The 22,203-nt window shown below is 39.8% G+C and overlaps 1 protein-coding gene across 8 annotated transcripts in view; it reads right to left on the bottom strand.

Moving 5' to 3' along the window:
- NEMP2 (nuclear envelope integral membrane protein 2) overlaps positions 1-22,203 on the bottom strand; it is a 299,564-nt gene that overhangs the window by 93,649 nt on the left and 183,712 nt on the right. For 5 of the 8 annotated variants that reach the window (XM_032480175.1, XM_032480176.1, XM_032480177.1 and 2 more), the window contains one exon: positions 10,600-12,880. The gene's annotated coding sequence lies outside the window, so the exon portion shown is untranslated. The remainder of the gene's footprint in view (positions 1-10,599; positions 12,881-22,203) is intronic. The other 3 variants (XM_032480179.1, XM_032480180.1, XM_032480178.1) reach the window with 3 other exon arrangements.

The raw sequence follows: 22,203 nt of genomic DNA, 5'->3' as shown, positions 1-22,203 counted from the left end.
TTGTGTTCAAATCTCCCCTTTTCATTCCTTCCTCTTATCAAAGTAAGAAAGGACCCCATTTTTAAGTTGTAAATTAATTGATTGTAACTTGGAATTGATGAATTTCATTTGACTTTTTCCTCTAGTATAAAAAGAAAGACTGTGTTACACTCTGACAGGAAATGCAGGCATGAGTAGGCAGATGGGGGCAGTCCTTCTGTCCATCTCTAGGTGCCTTTTTCCTTCTCTCCCTCCCTTTCTGCTTTCCTTATTGGGGAGTGGGTGGAAAGGGGTCAACATGAAGACCAACCCTACTAGTACAATGATTTTAATCCTCTGAGGGTGACTAGAGGGGATTAAACGGAAAAGGTGGTCATGGTCTTTTTTTCTACCCCAAACACCTACTTCTGGGACCTGAACAGGACTATGGAGGGTCACAGTCCATTTCTCTCCATATAGTTAAGTCCACCTTCCCTTACCCCAGTCACTTCAGGCACAGTCCCCTTCCTGGCCTCTTTTTCTTTCTTTTGAACACAGGCCCACCCCCTCTCTCAAATTTAACCCAAGTCTTTCCATCCATGAGCTTTAACAGAAACTACCGTGTACCAATTCAGTCCAGCATCATTAGGAGTTTGCAAACTTTATTACTAATCTGAATACAACCTTGCAAGGCAGGTTAATATTGTTTCCATTTTACACCTGAGATTCAGAGAGGCTAGGGACAGCCCCAAGGTCACAGCACCAAGCGGCCAAGTCCGAAAGCACGGGTCCTTCAGCGCCAAAGCCCAGGTCTACTCCCAGATGTGATGTAATGTTGTCCAACAGTTTGGTGTTCATTAAAAAAACTGATAACCTTTTTATTCTGCTACCTCCCTAATCTGACATCTCGGATCACATCCTCTTATGTCATTTCTGGCCTCACTGAATGTCTCTGGGGCACTTCACATCCCACGTGATTAAAACCACTCCTATGGTTCCAGTCTCTAATTCAATTCAATCAAGTCTGCTGCTTAAACTAGAAACCTAGGACCCTTGCCTTTTCCCTTTATTCACTCTCTTTTTAAAAATTTGTCACTAAGCCCTACAGATCCTTTCTTCCACGTACACATGTAGTGCAGATCTACTCCTGGACTCTCATGTTTCATTTTGTAAGAGTTCTAACTGTTCTCTCATTCAAACCTCCATGCTGCCATCAAAATATGTTTTTTTCTAAAATACACACTGAATTACATCACTCTCTTGTTTATCAATTCACAGGATAAGGTCAGAATTCCTTAGCCTGGCATAGATCATCCTGTCCTATTCTTCCCTCCCACAGCCCTGACTCTTTGGCTGGTTCCCAACCCCCTTGGTCCTTTGAATCTATGCTTTCACGCCTGCTGAGCTTCTGTTTTCTTTTTCCATGTGGCCATCCCTAGTCACACACCAAATTCAAGTTCAAATGTCAGTCCTGCTGTAAAACCCTCCCTCACTTCTATGGAAAATTTGGTCCCCCTGCACTTCCACAGCTGTTGATACAGAGCTTGATGATAAGAACACACACCATTGTATTTGGGGTGTCTGCTGCTAGTGTACGTCACCCCACTAGAGTGAGAACTCTACATGGGCAGAGATCTAATATCATCTGTGCTTGGAATTCAGACATCTTGCACTGTTTCAGGCATGTGATAGATCCTCAATAAATACTGTTGGGCTGAACTTAACTGAAGTGTATCCAAGGCATAAACAAGGGTCTCACAGTGCCCACCGTCCATCCCGGTGCTTATGATTTAAATACCTACTCCCAGTCAAGCTGAGGCCTGAGCAAAACAGGCAAGATCTCAAAGTCTGTTTTTTCTGTCTGTGACTTCATCTTTTTTTCAGTTCCCCTTTCCTACCAGTAACAGCCTCTCTTCTCCTTTTAGATTCCCAGTGACCTCCTACATTTTTGCTCCGTCTCTTTCCCCAAATCAGGAAGGATCTAGAGTCATCACTTGTATCGGAATGAAACTCGCAGCTCCGCTGCACACTAGCTGGGATCCTAGGCAAGCTCTTAACCTGTCTGACACTGGCTCCTCATTTATAACACGGAGATGACTAGTACCTGCCTCCCAGGGTTGCCCCAGAGATTCAGGGAGAAACTCTAAGTAAAGCATCAGCATAATCCCAGACACATAATAATGACTCAATTAATGCTGAAAGAAAACTGCCTTATTTACACTGAAACGTTAATCCTTCCCGAAGCATTTACTAAAAAAAATTTTTAAATAAAATAAATAAAATAAAATACTATTCAACTGTGGGATAAATCATCTCTTATAAAAGAAACCTATTTGTTTACCTAACATCTATTGATAACTTCTCGGTGTCTTGCTTCACCCCCGGAAACTCAGGAGGAGAGACTGGATCCCAGCACTGGGGACCGGGACTTCTCACCGCTGTGTTAAGGGCAGCGGTTTAAAGTGTTTCCAGATTTTAGAGGAGGGCACCTGGTACAGCCTAGTGAGTGATGCTGAGGGCAAGTTTCCCAAAGAAGGGGTCCACTGGGTCTGGCATCAGTCAGATGAGGGCAATCTTGTCAGAGGGAACATGAGCAGAGGGACAGAAGCCAGACAGGGTTTGACAGGAGAGGGTAAATAACGAGTCATTTGGTTCAGCTGCAGCTTGGGTGTGTGTAGGAGGAGGTGAGTCGGAAAGATGGGGCTAGAAAGATAAGCAAGTGGCCAAATCCTCAGGCGTAATAGCAAGTGGGTGGGGAAGGTGTGGGCTGGGGTTCTTCTAGCTCAGTAAATCTCAACTGTATTTTGCATATTGGAATCACCAGGAGCTTTCAAAAATACCAAAGCCTAGGTCCCTAGACAATTACATATAAATCACTATGGGTGGGACTGAAGCATTTTTTTTTTTAATGCTCCCAAAGTGATTCTGATATGCAGCCAAAATTGAGAACCGCTGTATAATCTAGTCCCTGAAATCATACCAACCCAAATTTGGCTGCGAAGGTAACAATGTGATTACAAACCTTTAGAACGGGAGAGAGACTGAAAGCACAGTTGATCCTATTCCTGTATTTTCTTAATTAATTAATTAATTAATTAATTCCTTATTGTAGTAAAATATACATAACATAAAATTGGTCATTTTACCATTTACAAGTGTACAGTTTAGTGGCATTAAGGATGCTCACATTGTTGTACAACCATCATCATCACCATCCATCTCCAGAATTTTTCATTATTCCAAAAGGGAACTCTGTACCTGCTAAACACTAACTCCCCATTCCTCCGTTCCTAGCATGTGTCAGAATTTCCTTCCTTCTTAAGGTTGACTAATATTTCCTATTTTGATCCATTCATCCATCATTTGGGTTGCTTCCACCATTTGTCTATTGTGAATACTTCTGCTATGAACATGGGGTGTACAAATATCTGTTTGAGTCCCTGTTTTCAATTCTTCTGGGTATATGCCCAGAAGTTGAATTGCCAGATCAGATGGTAATTCTATTTTAATTTTTTGAGGAACTTCTATACTGTTTTCCACATTGGCCACACCATTTTACATGTCCATCAGCAATGCACAAGGGTCCCAATTCCTCCACATCCTCACTAATACTTATTATTTTAATAGCCATCCTAATGGGTGTGAAGTGATAGCTCTTTGTGGTTTTAATTTGCATTTCCCCAGTGATCAGTGATGTTGAACACCTTTTCATGTGCTTATTGGCCATCTGGAGGAATCTCTAAGTCATTTGCCCATTTTTTAATTGAGTTGTTTTTTATTATGGAGTTGTAGGAGTTCTTTATACCTTCTGGATATTAATCCTTTATTAATTATATGATTTGGAAATATTTTCTTCCAGTCCATGGGCTGTCTTTTCACTTTGTTGATGGTGTCCTTTGATGCACAAAACTTTTCAGTTTTGATGAAGTCCCATTTATCTATTTTTTCTTCTGTTGCCTGTGTTTTCGGTGTCATAACCCCTGTGTTTACAGATGTGCACACTCAGTTCCACAGGTTGGGCTCCCCAGATAGCAGATGGAAATGGAGACTGGTGTTTGTAGTGTATTGGGTCATGCTCTTGGCATCACCACCTGCGGAATGGAAGCACAGGAAGCATGGGCAGAGGGAGAAATGGGCTTTGGTGAAGTCTCAAGGGAAGTCTCAGCTGTGAAGCTGAGATGAACCTTCAGAGATGTTCTTCGTTGGAGTGAAAGCTATGGCCTTTGTATGTGACCAGTCACTGGATACAGGGCGCTACAAGAAGAGGCTGTGATTGAGGATGAGGCAATTCTAAAGAAGGCTGACAGCTGAGGACTGTTGGCTACCAGGACTCCTGGCATTTGGGAGAAATAAGGCCTTCATTCCTGGAAGGGGATCTGGGTGACATATCACATCACCTACTATAGTCCAAAGAGGTCTCCTCTTGCTTGCTTTGGCCTCCTGGTGTTGGGGTGCCACTGGCACATCACTATAATTTAGAGAGGAATCTAAGGTCTCCAGGAATCTCCAACCTATTCTCACAGACCCACCCTACCCCACCCTTCTTCACTCTTCACTTTGCCATCCCTGGTCTCCCTCTTCACCACTCATAACATAGTAACATTTACTGTTGTGTTCATTTGAAGACTGCAGTCTGACGTCATGGTCCAGAGTTCTTGCCACCCCAATCCTTTCATTGCCCAAGACACAATGAGCAGGAATGGGAGCAGAAAGCAGTTGCCCCAATCCTGGAGCATGGGTGGATGGGATCAGGGTACAGCAGAGGGATCTTGCGCTAAAATACTTGGGCACAGAGAACCCCAGGCCAGGAGCATGGACTCAGGTACTGAGGGGCAGATACTGAATCAAATAAGCATGTACATGATAAGAAAGTTAGGACCAAAAAAGGATGATAGTTAAGTAGTACTTGGCATTAAGGACATAAATGATGACCTTAGTTTTGGATGTTAAATAAATGGAAAAATGAGAAGAAAAAAATACGTTAGTATTTATGTCCAAATATTATGCAGTGCAATAATTCAGTACATAATAAAATGTGTTCAAACTTAAATGTGTTCAAATTAAATCCCATCTCAAGTTGTATTTGATCAGAACGGTAAACTCTTACATACAAACATGGGGTTCATGAACTGCGATTCATATAATACGGAGAGCTGCTCACAACCTGAGAACATCAGAGGGAACGCTCCCTGCAGTGCATCCTCTTCCAGGTTGAAGAGAACTGTGCTCTTGGATCCCTCCTGCAGCTGCCTTGGCTGTCACAGTTCCTAACCCTTAATTCTACTTGTTTCTCATAAAAATTTCTCCTTAATAATCTTACCTGTACATTGTAACTACATTTTGTGACTTTTTTCCTAAAAATAATTTTTAGAATACTTAAGTAATTGGACTTATGAACATTTCAATTCCTAGCTCTTAAGTAGCCCACTCCACTTCAGTTTTAATTAAAGCCAGCTTCCCAAGGGTCTTCCCAAGGCCCTTCTGTCATGTGAAGTTAGATTCCATTTGGAGGGTCAGTAACTTATCTTTTTTTTTTTTCAGAGAAGTATTCTTGAGAAGGTATTGTTTGTTTGAAAATTGTTTAGGCTAATCCAGGTGAAGGAACAAAGGGTGGATTTTATATTCTTCCTTTCCCTTTCTAGTTCTGTGGTTCTAAGGATTCCAGAATTTTCCCCACTCCCACCCTGCCAGATCCCACCCTTACCCTCACCCAAACTAAATCAGCTCTATCAGAGAGACTAGGAAAATACACTAATGACTGAAAAACATTTCACCTGCACAGTCTTTCCATTTGGCCCCTGTTTAATTTCTGAGGGTCATTTCCATTTCTTGTTCTGACACTATTTGTACTCTCTACATCCTCAGACTAAGAGAGCATAATGTTTCTCTGGGGAAATTTACTCAGAATAAGCCCCCTAATGCAAATTCTCTGAAAAATAATAGGGTTATACATTTTTAGAAAAACAAGTTTTGATATGTCCTTTAGGCTAGAGTTGCTCCTCTTAGGACAGCCATGTGGGAACTGAATGAGCTCTTTCGTTGCAGTACTGCCTTCTTTATCCTCATCACCATGACTATTGCTATTAAGATTTTAGCTTACATTTTTATGATTCAATCTTGGAAATGGTTCTTAGAGTCTCATGATCATTTCCTTAATTGTTTCTGTTTTTCAGGCTTTTACGACGACATTAGCTTTGTCCTTTCTTGAAACTGCCTGAAAATCAGGGCTTAAATTTTATTGTCAAGTAGCTAAATGGAAAATCCCTCTCCTGAGGTTCTTAGGGAGGCCACACGAGAAGCCTCCGAGGACACGCCATCTCACTGTGCAGCCAGGTCAGAGCCCGAGACCCGAGCAGGCGCTCCACTTCGCTCGCAGCTGATCAGTGTGATGACTCATCAAGGCCGTAGCAAGCCATCCTGCCTTTCCACTGCTTTGTTTGTCTCACTGTTTGCTCAGCGTGGCCCAAACTAAAATCACATCTCATCTCCTTTTGTCTTTCAGTTCTTCATCCTTTGCCAGGTGTTCTAGGTGGTTCCTTGTCCTTACCATCAGTTTCTAGCAGTTCTTGAACTCTCCAAGTTAGCATGGAACACCACAAACATATTTCACATAGAGATGAATGGCATTTCCTGAGAAACACCCAAATTCCTTCACAGAGACCCGAAAAAGGTATAGTACTCAAGCGAGTTTTCATGTATCCCAATCTCTTTTTCTTCCACCATCCCTTCGCCCCCTACTTCCACTGAGAAGTTATCAGGTAGGGATAAATGATGCCATCTTTAGACAGAGGAGATAATTCCCAATTACTTAACTTCTAACTTATTCAGTGATTGGGTTATAGTTTCATCTGAAAGCAGAGGGATATTCTTTGTTCTTTTAAAGTTCCTTTTATCCCCACAATTCTTGCCTAAAATGTTGGGAGTTGGCAGAATGGAAAGATATAGCAAAGAATAATCTCTCTTCTGTCAGAGGCAACAAAGTTGGCTCTCAATTCAAAGAGCAGAATTGGTCTTGCGATTAAGACTCAGAGCATAGCCCATTCGTTACCTGGCTTTGAAAGCATATGATGAGGACATCAAAGATTTTTTTTTAATGTTATGGTTTGCTTTTCAGATTGTAATTGTCATATATAAATAATGCAAGGCTGAGCAGAGTCAACCTGGGTGCGTGCAGGGTCAGTTCCAGAAACAGAAGACACGTGGTATTTCTATTCTGACATTTAAGGGGTCCATGGGGCAGCCAAGGGCAGTGCTTATTGTCCCTAGACACTAAACAGAGCTAAAAGCAAAGTGCTAAAAGTTGAAAGTGAGAGATGAATACCGGCCATCAGGGAAAATGGCATGCTAATAGGCAATAGGAAGTTGGAAAATAGAGAACAGAAGTTAGAGAATGGAACCAAAGCCAGTTAGTTAATTCTGCCACACGGCATCTTCCATGGCTGGGACTGTTTTTACCAGGGTGACCAGAACTGCACTGGCTCTTGGGCTTCAGCTTCTTAAAGGCACTACTTAGCACCCAGTAGCTCTCACACAGTAAACTGGTGATGCTTATCATCATCATCATTATAATCAGCACCGTCACCACCAAATCAGCAATTCTTTTTCCAGGATGCAGAGCAAGTCCTGATTTGCCAGATCTCCTGAGAACCAAACTGTCATTTGGATTTGATCATGTCTTAGAAGTTTGTTTAGATGATTTTCTCGAGTTGACACCTTTACTGACTTCCTGCAGCTTACTTTATATAACATTCACGGCATATGTGCTATTAAAGTTTGTGCACAAATGTACTGCATCCTACAAGCATAAGGACAGTGTGGAGAGAAGTTATTTTATTTACCTGCAACAATTAGTTGTTTGCTCTCATGGGGTGAGAGATAAAGAGGAATGCTTGGGGGATAGGAAAAGAGAGATACAGAAGAGTTCCTTCTGCAATATGCAGCCTTTCCCAGAAAAAAATAGATAACCTGACTCTAGTGGGCATTGTTTCTATATCTTATTACGTTACTGAAAAGGACATAAAGTCACAAAAGAACTCTTAGATCTCATTAGTTTAAACAATTCGGCCTTGCCCATCAATGGCACTTAAAGAGAACTACCCAGGGAACTTCCTGAACCTGATAAAGGTCCTCTGCAAAGAGCCCACAACTAAAACAGACATGATGGTGAAAGAGCAGATGCTCTCCCCCTGAAGTCAGGCACCAGGATTTCCACTCTTGCCGTGTCTGCTCAACATCCCGCTAGGGGCTCTCGACAGGTAAATTAGGCCCAGAAAAGAAACAGAAGGCATTGAGATTGGAAAGAAAAAAGTAAAGTTATCTCTATTTGTAGATAACATGTTCTTGTATATAGAAAATCCTCAGGAATCTACTAAAAAAATTGCTAGAACTAACAAACCGTGTCTAAGGTTTCAGGATACAAATGTCAATATATTTCTGTACACTAGCAAATGAACAATGTGAAAGTGAAACTAAGAAAACAATTTCATTTACAGTAACATCAAAAAGAATAAAATAGGAATAAATTTAGCAAAGTAAGTAAAAGATTTGCACACTGAAAACACTTAAAACATCACTGGAAGAAATTGAAGATCTAAATTAATGGAAAGACACCCCAGGTTCATGGATTGGAAGACTTAATACTGTTAAAGTGGTGATATTCCTTAAATTGATCTACAGATTCAATGTAATACGTATCAAAATTCCAGCTGGCTTTTTTGCAGAAATTGTCTCACACTGCTCCATTTCAAAACTTACTATAAAGCTACGGCAATCAAGACTGTGTAGTAGTAGCATAAAGATAGACATTTAGATCAACAGAACCAACTGAGAGTCCAAAAACAAACCCTCCCATTTATGGTCGATTGATTTTCTATAAGGAAACTAACCAAGACAATTCAACAGAACGACTAGTTATCTGCACACAAAAGAAGAAGTTGGATCCTGACCTTGCATAGTATAGAATAATTATCTCAGAATGAATCAAAGACCTAAATATGAGTCAAAATTACAAAACTCTTCAAATTAAATATAGGAATAAATCTTTGTAGCCTTGGTTTAGGCAATGGTTTCTTAAATATAACAACAAAAGCCCAAGCAACAACAAAAGAAGAGAAATTGGATACCATCAAAATTAAAAACTTTGGGGGTTCACTTCAAGAAAGTGAAAAGACATGCATAGAACGAGACAAAATACTTGCAAATCATTTATCTGTTAATGGACTTTTACCAGAATATATAAAGAATTCTTAAAATTTAACAATAAAAGAGAAATAACCCAATTAAAGACAGGCAAAGGACTTGTATAGATATTTCTTCAAAGAAAATATACAAATGACCAACAACACATGAAAAGATGCTCAACACCATTAATCTTTAAGGAAATGCAAATCAAAATCATAATTAGATAACACTTCACACCCTCCAGGATGGCTATAATAAAAAATTTGGACAATAACAAGTGTTGGCAAGGATGTGGAGAAATTTGAACCCTTAGTCTTTATTGGTGGAAATGTAAAATGATGCAGTCATTTTGGAGAAGACAGTTTTAATTCCTCAAGAAGTTAAACATAGAGTTACCATACAATCTAGCAATTCTACTTGAAAATATATTTTCACACAAAAGCTTGTACACTAATATTCAAAACAGCATTATTCTTAGTAGCTAGAAAGTGGAAATAACCCAAATATCCTGATGAATAGATAAACAAAATCCATAATTGGAATATTATTCAGCCATAAAAGGGGATGAATATGGATGACCTTTGAAAGCATTACTCTGAATGAAAGAAGCCAGACACTAAAGGACACTTATTGTATGATTCCATTCATATAAAATGTCCAGAAGAGGCAATTTCATAGAGACAGAAAGTAGATTAGTAGTTGTGTGGAGGAGAGGCACTGGGGAGTGACTGTTAATGGGTATGGGTTTTCTTTTGGGGCTGATGAAAATGTGATAATTGTACAACTTTGCGAATATACTAAAAGCGATGAATTGCATACTTTCAAAGGGTAAACTTTTTGGTATGTGAATTACATTTTAATAAACCTGTTATAAGAAGGAAAAAAAGAACAAGAGAGGAAGGGAAGGGATGAAGGGAGGGAGGGAGGGACGGAGGGAGGGAGGAAGAAAAATAAAGAGCTGTACAGATACTAGTCTGTAATAGTTTAGGTCACCATCATCCCTGACAGCTTCAGTGCTGTCAGGTATTTGGATTTATTAGCTTGTGTTTAGTTGTGCTTTTTCCTCCCCCCTACCTTTTTTTTTTTTCCTAAATGTTGAGGCTTCAATCCAAGTCATCCTGCCAAAAAGATTCTCAAACATGTGTTTCCAACATATCTGAGTCCATGGCCAAATGATCCGGATTCAGCTAAGAAATCATCTCCAAATTCACTTTGGTTATGGATTAATAGACAAGGGGACCTCCAGAGACCCAAATATTTCTCTTTTTCAAACATTGTGACTCATAGTTCAACTGATGATAGGTTCCCTTTAGTGCCAGGTTAAACTGAAAATTATAATCAATTTGAAAATTAGAATGAATACCAAATGGAATGAAATACACACTGACATTCAAACATACCTTGAGGAATGCCCTTTCATATTACCACATTAAGAGTACATAAAAATAAAAAAGACTGTACCTGTATAGTGATTTTCGGTAGTTATGCAGCACCCTTCTTTTGAATTGCTAAGAATGCTTCATATCATCTACTTTAGCAGTTGTCACAACATCCTTGTAGGTGGCAAGCACTGTACTAACAGTGCAATACAACTGCAGGTCAGACAGCCCAGGGACATTCAGTTATCACATGAGGTCTAGAGCGTAGGTAGGCGTGAAATCCAGATGGTCCATCTAATGATGCTTCATCCACATCTGACTGGAGTGACATCTTCTTGGACTGATAACCTCTTTCACCAATGATGGTTTTGAGTTCCTATTATTCTGGATTTTCCAAGCGTGTCTGCCATTTCCTAAACAGATGGTCAGTATCACACAATATGACTGTTTTTGATGGTAATAGAAATTACATGGCTAACATTTCCTGAAAAAAACTGGATTAGATATGGAAAACTGGACCTTGGGGTTTTTAAAATTTGATTTCCTGTTTCATTTCCAGAAAAGCAATAGGAATATTGAAAAGTTTATAAAGAATATTTTGACATGGCTTAGTATCTACATTTGTTATACAGCATACAATTTGAGGATTTTAGATGGACCTGTAAGACAAGAGACGGTTCTTTTAGACAGCAAAAATAGAGAGGGCAAGAGCACAGTCAGTTTCATTTGTACAACAGTTTGGGCCTTAGTTTCCTCATGTGTAAAGTAAAAGTTTGGACTAAGTGATCTCTTTAAGTCCCGTGCAGCTATTTGATTTGATGTCTGTGATGTTCTCTCTGATCAACTCGAAGCTTAGGCAGGGATACGTGCGTAGGGACAGCATCCAACTTATTTATTTCCCAGGATATTTCCCACATGTAGCACAGTGCCTGGCACACAGTGTGTGCTCAAAAATACCTTCTGAATAAATACATGTCTACAATATTTTGTTTTATAAGATTTTCCTTGACTGCGAAGCACTACAGTTGAAGTTAAATTTATCATAACAACCCCTCCCAGGAATTTATCTGTTGTATTGCTAATATGTTTTTATTTTCCCAGATTTCTTTCATTCCTAATTACTCTGACTGACCATTCACAAAAGGATAAGCTTTGAAGATTTCCAAAAACCTCTGGTGAGGAAATTTTTATAAGCGCCCCTGTATTTCTCACTACATTTTAAAAGGTTATTTATATCTGCAGTATTTTTGGCATTTTAACAAATAATAACATATTCATATTACATCAACACTTACTTCATTGTTTTTCTTTTAAAAGTTCTTTTTAAAAAATTCCAACATCGTCCCTGGTTTTATTTCCTTCATCTCCATTAGTTACCAGTGCCGACTCTATTATTTTTATTGCCAATATTCCTCTAGAAAACTTAGAGGAGATGACCTATGTGTCCTTGATTTCTGCTTCCAAAGATGCTTCACCAAAGAATAGAAACTCTTTATAGAATGCATACGCTTTAGGGGCATCTGTCTCTGTCTTTAACTTGACAAAAATAAAATAATAAAGTTATGTGTTTCCTTCACACATTTAAAAGCCAGAAATAGATTTAGACGTACATTTTTCAACCCCTGTTGCCAATTTAACAAGCAGAGCGAACCAGACTGCGGCGAGGACGCCACGGCCGCCACCCGCGCCTGCGCCTTCCCTCCCCCCAGGCCCAGCCGCCCGCAGCCCCCCAGGAGCCCACCAGCTGCTCCCCTGGCAGCTGCACGCCCGCCTCTGGGACTGTTCCTGGGACTCATTAAAATCATAGCATCACAGTGTGTCTTTGGACCAGCTCTTTGACACCACTGAACTTCTGCAAATGATTTACTCGGTTTCAGCCTCTTCACGCTTCACCATCGGGAATGGATAGGGACTAACTGACTGCCGCGACCTCCGGGGCACGGTCAGCCTCCTCAAATGAAAGCAGAGGTCAAAAGATGTGTTCCAGGTGCCCACAAAGATGGGCCTGACGGGGAGGTCCATCTGTTACTGCTTTTTCACCCTTCAAGGAAGGAAACCTCCCAGACTTCTGAGAATTTAGAACCCAACAGTACAACATGGTTTTAACTAGTAATATATTTGCTACACATTTTTCCTTAGAAGATATAAAATCAGTTTTGTAATGCCTGTTACCTCAGTCTGTTATCACACAACATACTGAGTGAAGAGTGTCCTCCTGGCCTGAGCTGGGCAGATCAGAGTCTCTCCCAGGAGTTCGGAATGCTCATCTCAGTCTGTCCTGGTTTCTCCAACACAAAAGATGTCACTGGGGAGCTGTGGATCATTAGGGTTTGGGGCTGTGTGCCCTGAGGCCGTAAAAACACCTGTAAAAAGAAAATGAAAGAGAAATCTACAGAGAGAAAAGCAGAGAGAGTGTGTGCTTCCTGGCTCCTCCAGTCTTCCTGGCTCTTGGTTCTAGGCCCTCAGGAGATCAGGCTGCCTCCACCCTTGGCCTGAAGTTCACTTCTCTTATATGCAATGGAAGTCTTTCCTAAAACATTGACTTCACAAGTTTTCCAACAACAAAGCACAATCATATTCCTTTTATCAAGGTCAGTTATCCAAACTCTCAAGAATTTGAATTTTCGAACCCAGAAGTAATTGTTTGACGTATCTAAATAGTAAAAGGTATATTTTTGGTCCAGAATGACACAGAGCATCACTCCCAGCTGTATGTAACCCTGCCAACTATCCCCTCCTCCAAAAAACAGTAATTCACCAATTATTTATTGGGAAGCTGCTATATGCTCTGTACCAGTCAAATGCTAAAGGTCTGAAAGCCATCAATACACAGCCCTTGCCTCCTAGGATCTTCCTGATTTCAAACTATACTTTAACCTACAGTAATCAAAACAGTATAGTACTGGCACAAAAAACAGACACATAGATCAATGGAACAGAATAGAGAGCCCAGAAATAAACCTACACTTACATGGTCAATTAATCTATGACAAGGGAGATAAGAATATACAATGGGGAAGACAGGTTTTTTGATAAATGGTGTTGGGAAAAATAGACAGTTTTCTTCATGCAAAACTACATGCAAAAGAATAAAATTGAACTACTTTCTCACATCATATATAATGATAAAGTAAAAATAGATTAAAGACTTAAATGTATGATCTGAAACCATAAAACTCCAAGAAGAAAATATAGGCAGATTATACAGACTTTTTGACATCAGTCTTAGTGATATTTTTTGGATCTCCTCAGGCAAAGGAAACAAAAGCAAAAATACACAAATGGGACTATATCAAACTAAAATGCTTTTGCACAGCAAAGGAAACCACCAATGAAACAAAAAGGCAGCCTAATGAATAGGACAAGATATTTGCAAATGATACATCCAGTAAGGGGTTAATATCCAAAATAAATAACTCATATAACTCACCATCAAAAAAACAAACACCAGATTAAAAAGTGGGCAGAGGATTTGCGTAGATATTTTTCCAAAGAAGACATACAGATGGCCAAATGACACATGGAAAGATGTTCAACATCATTAATCATCAGGAAAGCTAGTCAAAACCACAATGAGATACCACCTCACATCTGTCAGAATGGCTGCCATCAAAAAGACAACAAATAACAAGTGTTGATCCACTATTGGTGGGATTATAAACTAAGACAGCTACTGTGGAACACAGTAAGGAGGTTCCTCAAGAAATTAAAAAATATAACTACTATACAACCCAGCAATTCCACTCCTGTATATTTATCCAAAGAAACCAAAAATACTAATTCTATAAGAAGTATGCACACTAATGTTCATAGGCAGCATTATTTAAAACAGCCAAGATATGGAAGCAACCTAACTATCCCTTGATAGATGAATGGATAAAGATGTGGTATATATGTGATGGAATACTACTCAGCCATAAAAAATGAAATCTTGCCATTTGTGACATGGATGGGTCTAGAGGGTATCATGCTAAGTGACATAAGTCAGACAGAGAAAGACAAATAGCATATCATTGCACTTTTATGTGTAATCTAAAAAACAAAACAAAACAAAACAAACAAAATGAAAACAGACTCATAGATACAGAGAACAAACAGATGGTTGCCAGAAGGGAGGGGTCTGAGGGGTGGGCAACATAGGTGAAGGGGATTAAGCAGTAAAAGCTTCTAGCTATAAAACAAATAAGTCATAGGGGAAGGAATACGGTCAATAATATTGTAATAACTTCATATGGGGATAGATGGTTACTAGACTTATGGTGGTGATCATTTTGTGATTTATGAAAATGTCAAATCACTACATAGTATACCTGAAACTAACATAATATTGTATAATTTCAATTAAAAAAAGAATATTCCATTCTGCCTTAGAAATAAGAGAAATGAACACATACGGAGAAACTAAGAATTGAAACAAATAGCTTATGAGACAGGCAAATTTTGTAAAAAATGTAAGATAAGTAAGTTAGTAACCTCTGAGATGTGTCAGACATCGATAAAGTAAGCAGAGCATTTGTATAATGAACGTGACTAGAAAGGGATGGAAAGAGCAAGAGACACCTAACAGTCACGATATACGAAATAAATGTGAGGCTGTGAATCATCAAATACTCATGACATGCTGAAGATACAGGACGCATATGAGGCATTAGCTATTTACAATGTCACAATTCAGCTGACCATTGGCTCCTCACATCCCCTGCACAATGAATGGAAAATAAAATCCATAGCTGCTCATCAGGCAAATTGCATTACAGCTATCAGCCAGATAGAGGCACGTAGAGCAAGTGTTTTGACCAGGGCACCTTCTATGTATTGAGCCACTTCGCTCAAATCTCAACTCTGGTCCTTGCTAGCATACCCTTATCAAGGGAGACAGAGACAGGACTGAGGATTCAGGTAATGTCATCTTTCCAAGATATGCCTACATGTCAAATGTGTGACCCTACCCCATCTCTTTCACTTTGCTTCTTGCTGTGTGTTTTCAACTGATTTAATAAACCATGTAATTTAACATCTTGTTTTGATCTGTAAACCCTTCTGTTCTGTGATCTCTTGGATAGCCTGCCTGTTGTTAGACTCACAGGCTTCCATTGTAGCAAGGTAATTTCCCCGAGTACAGTAGTATTTACAAGTTTTTAACTTGGATATGAATGGCATCATGTTGTACATATTCATCTGCAACTTGCTCTTTTATCCAGCATCATGTATGTGAGATTCTTCCATGGAAGATATGTGGCTCTATTTAATTTATTTTCTTAGCTATATTCACTATATGAATATATCACAATTTTACTCATAGATTCTTTTTTTAACTTTTATTGAGTTATAGTCATTTTACAATGTTGTGTCAAATTCCACTGTAGAGCACAATTTTTCAGCTATACATGAACATACATATATTCATTGTCACATTTATTTTTGCTGTGAGCTACCACAAGATCTTGTATATATTTCCATGTGCTATACAGTATCATAAATTCTTCTTTTGATATAACGTAGGTTTGTTTCCAATTTTTAGCTACTACAACCAGTGATGCTGTGAATTTTCTTGTACATATCTCTTGGGCACACCTAAGAGAGCTGCTCTGAGAATATACCGGGGAGTGCAGTTTCCGAGTCAAAGAGTATGCACACCTTTAACTTGACCAAATATTGCCAAATTGCTCTCCAAAGTGATTGCACCAATTTATATCCTTATCAGAAGTATATGAGTCCCTATGTTCTTAATCCTAGCCAACAATTTGTGTTGTCAGACAAACATTTTTGCTGATTTAATGAATGGATGCACTCTCGTCAGAAAGAAATAATTGTGACAATTAAAAAACCTTGTAGCATTTCCTTAGTACTTCGATCATGAGGGGAAAAAATCTGTGTAAATTTTTTGTCATACTTTTGGACTTTCCCATCGTCTGTTTAGGGCCAAGTAAAATTTCCCATTTCTCTTTCCAACTCTGTGGACATCACAGGAAAAACAACTCTGCAACAAAATGTGTCTTTTTTTTTTTTTCCCGTAGGGATTAGGGCTTGGAAGAATACCATGTTGTTTGCTTTATGTCACAAAAATATCCCTCTGATATGGGATAATGGGCACAAGAAAAAGAATTTAGTTGCATCGATGCTAATCAGTCATCGCTAAGTACATGACATAATGATGGTGGGTCAGTAGCTGAACAACTATTACTCATAGGCTAAGGATGCACTCACCTAAAAAATTCTAGAAAGTTGCTCCTTGCCCCCAAATGTGTACTCCAGGGGCTTGCTCCATGCCTTAAATTTGACTATTAGAAATTAATGTACTGGGTTCAAAGTTTTTCATATTTTAGAAACCCCAAAAGTACTCATGTATCATTAGCACCTTATTTGTCACATCTCTTTCAAAAGCACAAAGGGAATGGAATATAGGACCTGCGAGTGCCATTGGGTATAAAATAGAAGCCATTCTCAGCTTATTCCGCTACCTAATCTGGCACATTCAGACAGGCAAATCTTTGTTCTTAATTTCTTGCTGAAGCCTTTTGGGTGACTCCCCAGCAGCACTAGCAGTGTTCTCAAAATGCGGTCTAGGGGTCCCTTTTGGCTTCAGATCCTCCAAGGTAATTGTTTGAAAAAAGCAGATTCCTGAATTCCTGCCCAGGCCTACACTCAGAATGTTTGAGTGTGAGGCCCTGGAATCTGTGTTTTCAACAAATTACCCAACTTGATTTAAAAAAAAAAAAATACTTTTTTACAATTGGGACGTATAAAATACATCAAGAAAAGTACTGAAACCATAAATATGTGGTTCAATAAATTATTACAAAGTGAGCCACCATACAGCCACAGTATAAAACAAGAAAAGAGTCTTGCCGGCACTTCAGAAGTCCTACTTGTTCCCTTTCCAATCACCTCCCTCCTCCCTAATTTCAACTACTATTCTGATGTCTCCCACTACCGGTTTGAGTCTTGCACTCATTGAAGATGGGAGCTACAGCAACAGGATAAAATCCTGCACGGCTTAGGGTATCATGTGAGGATGCTGCATAACTTGGGTCTTTGCAACCTCATCTTCTGCCTCTGCCCTCTTCACATTTCATTCTGAAGTCATTTGGAACCAGTCATGCGTCATTTTACAATTATTGCCCTAATTCACTGCTCTTACTTCACGCTGTTTCACTGCCTCTGTGCTGGCTGGGGAGTGCCCGTACTTCCTGAGTCTTCCCATTAAATTCATTCTTCATGACCTGTCCAATTACTACTTTCTTGTCAACCTCATGACTTTCGCCCCTGTGCCCCATCCAAGGCAGAACCATCACTCCTTCCATTGTGTGACTAAGAAAATCTTACAATGCAGAACAACTATTCTACGAGTCTATTCCCCTTTCTAGACCAGGAATTAGGGCAGAGATTTATTTATTTATTTTTAATTCTCTAGAGTATAATACGGGCCTAGTGTGTGTCCTTCAGTAGCTGCTTAGTTATTAATCAAACAAATAATCTCCAGGTATACACATCTTTGGAAAAGTCACACACTGCAACGTTAACACCCCCTGGTATATTTGCATCAGATCTTCTCCCTTGTCAGGAAACAAACCAAACTCAGACATCAGGAGAATACTGGGTGCCTGAGAAGAGGCTGAAAGCAAGTGAAGGAAGTGGAGTGAAATGCAAAGGGGGAGGTGGGGGGCCAGAGTGATGTTGCCAAGATCTCTGGGGGCCCTGCAGAGAAGGGAGCAATCACACTGCTTCACGCAGCACTGGGGGGCCTGCCTCACCAGAGTCCTCCCTTCCTTCTCAGACAGGACAGCTAGCTGTCACATGGCTGTGCTGTGTGGGAAGCCTAGACTAATCTGACCTCTTTACAACATCTTTCTCTGCCTCTTAATTGGCTTCACACTGTCCATCTGCTTCTGGGTGTCCATTCTTGTTTGAAAAATGCCACCTTATATGTAACCTGCCTATTTCTTGATCTCAACATACAAGGAAGGTGGAGTGTTCAGTCTTTCAGAACGCCTACCCATCCATAGTATGTGTGAGTAGGAGTGGAGGGCGACAACGAGGCACACAGGGGGCCTTGTGTAACTGCCCTGGTGCTCAGAGGCTCTGGATCCTAAGCATCTGGGCAGCCTGCCACAGGAACCTTCTCAGCAATGTAAATAGCCCTTACACAAATGAACCTAGACTGTTAGGCAAACTGAGAGGCTGCAAGAACAGGAACAAGAAGAATGACTCAAAATTTATATAATCCAAGAAAGATACTGTAAAGCAAAATTGAAACCTATCAGAAAGACAGTGATTGCCGGTGGTTTGATCCCTGGGATGGGGCTAGGGGTGGCTATGAGTCTGGAGATAACCAGACTGGCCTGCATGGAGCCAGCACTCTTGGGAGATGGCTGTGTCTGTGAAATGAAGGAATAGCGGAGCCCTGCAAACTATAGTGTTGGAGAGAGTGGACCCCTCTGTCCTCCCCTAAAGAACCACGCAGTCTGCAGAAGGGTTTCAAGCAGTGCGGGATCAGCACGGCATCTGGGGGACCCAGTCTACTGCAGAGACACAGGCAGTGAGAAACAGTGACATTAGAGGCCGCCCAGATGCCAATTCTGTTGCTGTTTGGCTGTGGAAGCTCGATGATGAAAGAATCCCAAAAGCCTGGGACTGCATCAGTCCCTGGAGGAGGGGCACTCTCAAGAAGATACAAGTGGATAAATGCCTGAATGATTAATCAGAAAAATAAAAGATTAAAGCCTTCATGATAAATATATATACACCATACATATTCACAAGTGATACACACACACACACACACACACACATATCTGACACATGGTAGGCTTTCCGGACGCGTAGTTATACAGGACTAATTACATATGAATGGCTCACTACGTACATATTTGTTGGATACGTTCCTGATTTTTGTTGCCCTCTTCAAATAGATAAACATAGAATTGTTTTCATTTTTCTTTCATTGTAAACTGCTTTCAAAGGATCCTTCTTTAAAGTAACATTTAAATTTCCCCCTGATTTTTCAGAGTAATGCATGTTGGTTGTTGAAAGTTTTGGAAATTAAACAAAGGATAAAAATTATCTGTAATGCTGTCATCCAGAGAAAACCACTGCTAACATTTGGTAAATTGCCTTTAATATTTAGGCAGAGGGATTATAGTTTGTTCTGCTCTGTCCTGTTCTGACCACTACTATTGTATCATGAGCATTTCCCGAAGTTATTAATAAGTAAATATATTCTGTCATATAGATGTGCTATAACTTAACCAATTCATCATTTTGGATGTTTTGGTTTTTCAATTTTATAAATAATGTTGTGGTAAATATCCTCTTCTTAAATGTTTATAAACCTAGGCTAATATCCTAGAAGTGAATCTGTTGGATCAAACTGACCCCTTTGAAACCCATGGTTCAATTTGCCAAATTACCCTTCTAAAGGTTGTTTATCTTTTGACCAGCAATCTGCATAAAAGCCCCTAACCTTACCAACATCAGAATTATTTGGAAAAATTTATTTAAGGAATATATTTATAGTTGGCAAAAACTCTCACTCTGTCATCTTTAGAGATTGTTGTTACAGTAGGAAATGAAAAAAATACAGCAATAGTTTCTATTATTAAGAAATCAAGGTCCTTAATGTTTCTGGCTACCATATATCATTGCCAATCCTGGGCAAGTGGATAAGCCATGATGGTAAGCACAACAGTATAATAATCTGGGTAAGCACAACAATATAATTCAAACTGTAACTTGGCAATTGGATGTGAACAGAACCATGTTTATTTCAATAGTTTTAAATCTCTTATTGTACAATACGTGCATTGCCCTTTCCAAGTGTCTGCTCCTAGAAGGCAGTGTTGAGTAATTTGTTGTGACTATTAGCACAACTCATTAATATTAATACACTAAATTTCTTCATATGTCAACCACAGCGTGAAGACTCTTGGTGCAGTGGGTGTTTTTTTGAGCCCATCCTGCTTTCTCTTTTTCTCCCAATACATGCCTGTATCTGATACATTCACCACCTCTCCCAACCCAACTTAAAGATAACATACATTATAAATCAATTAAAAATGTTAAAAAAAAAAAAAGATAACATACAGGCTCTCTCCAAGTGAAGAGAGCAGGATAACCGCTGTTGCTCTGCCCTTCTTCCTGCAGCTCTATCTCAAATACTCCATCCCATGATTGCCATCTGTCCCAGGTCAAGAGCACATTTTGGTGTCTAGCTTAGAGGAATTTTCCTTAGGATGACTTCTTCTCTGTCTCATGTTTTTCCCTCCTTCAGGAGAGTCATGCATTTGGGTACTTTTCCTTTGGTTTTTCACTTCCCCGGAAAAACTTATGTCCACTTTAGTTAGCTTCTCACAAATGTAGTTATCTTTTTGTCTCTTTATCTCTTTCTACTTTCTTCCAACTCTTGCCCATTCACTTCAAGAAAGGTTCTTTTCCTTTCCAAGCCCTTTTCCTATTCCTTTGCTCTAAATCTTGGTTGACAAGGCATGTACCTCAGTCAAGGAGACCATATCTGCCATGTGGAATGCTTAACTCAAGTTGGTGGGTCCTTTGTCTGCAGTAGACTTGAAAAGAGACAAGAGCAGAGACAAAGTGGCAGAATGAGCACAGACTTGCTGTCAATCTCAGCAAATTGGGTGGAGAAGAGCAAAAGCCAAACATGGAATTGTGAGGAAGAAGCAAGCAAGCCAAGAATGAAGTATGCAAATGCAAGATGGTTTGGATAAATTCCAGAGACCAAGCAGAGTATTTTTTCACCTACTCTCCACTGGCCTTGAGCAGTTAGTGGAGAATTAGTAACGGCCAGTGTTTTAGTCCACTCAGGCTGCTATAACAAAAAGTACCATAGACTGGATGGCTTAAATGACAAATGTTCATTTCCCACAGTCTGCTATCTGGGGAGTCCAGGGTCAAGGCACCAGCAGATGGTTTGGTGTCTGATGTAGGGCCACTTCCTGGTACACAGATGGCTGTTTTCTTGCTATGTCCTCACATGTCAGAAGCATGAAGAGAGCTCTCTGGGGTCTTGTGTGTAAGAACACTAATCCCATTCATGAGGACTTCACCCTCATGACCTCAGCATCTCCCAAAGGCCCACCTCCTAATACCATCACATTGGAGGTTTGCATTTCAATATATGAATTTTGGGGGGACACAAACATTCTGTAACAGCCAGGACTGAGTGCACAGTAGTTGGTGTTGTTGAGGCCTGAAATGGTGTCATGGAATAGTTAACTATGTCAGTTTTGCACAGTGAATGCCAGAGAAAGGGGAAAAGGTGGGGAAAAAAGAGAAAGAGTAGCTGAGCTGTAACCACTACTGCCAGAGAGAGAGGATAGAGGGGAAGAAAAACAAGGCACTAATCCCTAAAAAATGTCCGGAAATTCTCTTTAGATAGTCTTTTCAAAAGTTTCCATTTACATTTGTCTTAAAGACAAACTTTTAAAATAAAAACAGAATTACTCTTCATTCAATTAGACGTTTGGTGTATTTACTGCCTAAAATTTTATTATTTCTGCTCTTTATATCAGCAATGCAGAGTATAAATGTCCTACCTATAGAAGTCAACTGGTTTAGATGACTTCTAAAGTCCTACCTACCCACCCCAAAATCTGTAATTCTGTATTTTCACTTGCATTTTATAAGCATTTGTAGTCCATCTGGGAATCCAATGATTTCATTTCTTTTT

This window comes from Camelus ferus, chromosome 5 (assembly GCF_009834535.1).
Source record: "Camelus ferus isolate YT-003-E chromosome 5, BCGSAC_Cfer_1.0, whole genome shotgun sequence".
NCBI classification, from domain to species: Eukaryota; Metazoa; Chordata; class Mammalia; order Artiodactyla; family Camelidae; genus Camelus; species Camelus ferus.
Note: the sequence above shows the minus strand (reverse complement) of the source record. Positions and strands in the feature narration are given on the sequence as shown.